The sequence below is a fragment of the Leopardus geoffroyi genome, chromosome D3 (genome assembly GCF_018350155.1).
Source record: "Leopardus geoffroyi isolate Oge1 chromosome D3, O.geoffroyi_Oge1_pat1.0, whole genome shotgun sequence".
NCBI classification, from domain to species: Eukaryota; Metazoa; Chordata; class Mammalia; order Carnivora; family Felidae; genus Leopardus; species Leopardus geoffroyi.
In genome coordinates this window covers 81224748-81227211 of record NC_059339.1, presented here as the reverse complement: position 1 = coordinate 81227211, position 2464 = coordinate 81224748, and positions in this window count along the sequence as shown.

The following is a 2464-nucleotide window of genomic DNA, read 5'->3' as shown; positions in this document are numbered from 1 at the left end:
TTCTGTTCTCTATTTCCATTTATTTGGGCTGGGGATACCCAGTCTCCATCTTACTGGATGCCCTGGTCCATGGGGTAAGTTCCAGGTTAGAAAGGGTAAGCATGGCAAAATACAGTAAGTTATCTGAAGGTCACTAGTCTTTTATAGAAACAACATCCCCTGTACCCCCTCACCCTCTCACCACAAACACACTCACCCCTATGGATACAGGAAGAGTCAGACCCATTGCCAAGGCTAGACTTAGGGTATAAGTATGAGTACATCCCTTTTCCTCATTCCCTCCCATTCAAATGCCCAATGCCTTCCAAATCTCCCTTAGGTTTTGACCCCTTCCCCAGTAACAAAACCTGTTCTTACCTCAAAAGCAGTGATATTTGCCATTACTTCTTAATCTGAACCTTTATCAGAATCACTTTCCCAGAGAAACCCATACTTGGATATCCCTCTGATCTTGGAGGAAAGAGTTTTTCCCTTAAGAGATTTTTTTTTAACGTTTATTTATTTTTGAGACAGAGAGAGACAAAGCATGAACAAGGGAGGGTCAGAGAGAGGGAGACACAGAATCTGAAACAGGCTCCAGGCTCTGAGCTGTCAGCACAGAGCCCGACGCGGGGCTAGAACTCACGGACCGCGAGATCATGACCTGAGCCAAAGTCAGCCGCTTAACCGACTGAGCCACCCAGGCGCCCCGATCCCTTAAGAGATTTCAACATCAGAAGCAGGTGGAAGAGTTTTGAAGATAACACCTCTCCAGATTCTAATGTATTAACTAGTACAACGGTGTTAAAGCTGTGGGAAAAGATGAGATTTGAAAACATACATTTAATTCTCACCCCCGCATCCCATCCCCCATATAATGTTAATGGAAATTCTGTAAGAAATTGTAATGATAAAAAGTACATCATTGATGGCAGGGAAGAGAGTTATGTAAGTACCAGAAGTGCCAGGGAAAGATAAACAGGGTTCACTTGCAAATCACTATCACAAGGAGCAGTGACTCAGAGGGAGTAAGTGATGGGACCCTGCACTCCCCTCCTGGACATGAAAATAGAAGAAAGAAGTGGAGGAAGAGAATCAGGTGACATGACCAGCGGAGAATGGCTTCACATGGACCCTCTTTTGCTGCTGCAGACTGGTGGAACTGGAAAGCAGCATTCCAGTGGAACCTAGAAATTCAGATGGATACAAGGGCAGAAAGCCCCTAGAAGGAGATTTCCTGAGATGAGAAGACATGTTAGAGTGAGGAACTTCATGAAAAAAAAAAAGGTCTTAAAAACCAGGGGTACCAGAAGTTACACCAAGACACCACTGGCAAAGTGTTCGAAGAGTGAATTCCCAGGGTGGCTTTGTTACAAACTGGTGAATAAAACAGGGTTCTTCTACTCAAAAATGGATTGGATACTTGGCCACAGAGGATCCCACACCTACCTCAAGGCATTGAAAAACAACCACCACCACAAGAAAAAAAAGCAAAACAAATAAATCAAAACAGAGACAGGACAGCACAGAAATGAGTCTTCCCTAGCAGGCTTGTCCATGACTCTAAATCTCATCGTCTGCCCTGACATTTTCCTTTCTGAATCAGCAAATATGAATATTGATGACATTTATAAAGGGATCCAAAAATCCAAGAATGGTCAAGACCTCTTCACAGAACATTAAAAGAATGTAATTGAGAGACATGAAAGAAAGTCTAAATGGCAGGACTTATTATGCTTATGGATGGAAAACTAAATATTGGAAATATGTCAATTCCTCAAAATTTTTTCATAGATTTTTTTTTGCTATTCAACCAAAATCCAGTAACTTATGTGTATGTATTTGTAAACTAATGGGCTGATTTTTTTTTTAAATTTTTTAGACATTTTAAAATCAAGTATAATTAACATACAGTATTGTATGTTTCATATGTACAATATAATGATTCCAACAATTCTGTATATTACTTAGTGCTCATTATAAGTGTATTTAGTCCTTTTACCAATTCCACTCATCCCTCCACCTGCCTCCCCTTCAGGAACCAACCACCAGTTTATTCTTTATATTTGAGTCTGGTTTTTGGTTTCTCTCGCTCTCTTTTATTCATTTGTTTTGTTTTTTAAATTCCACATATGAATGAAAGAAATCATGTGGTATTTGTCTTCCTCTGGCTTATTTCACTTAGCATTATATCTTGTAGCTCCATCCATGTTGTTGCAAAGGGCAAGATTTCATTCTTTCTTAATGGCTGAGTAGTTAGTATTCCATAGTATGTATGTGTATATATAAACCACATCTTTTTATCCATTTATCTATTGATGGACACTTGGATGGCTTCCATAACTTGGTTATTATAAATAATACTGAAATAAACACGGGGCACATAATATCTCTTTTATTTGGGTAAATACCCAGTAGCAGAATTACTGGACCATATGGTAATTTCATCTTTAATTTTGGGGAGAATGTCCATACTGTTTTCCAC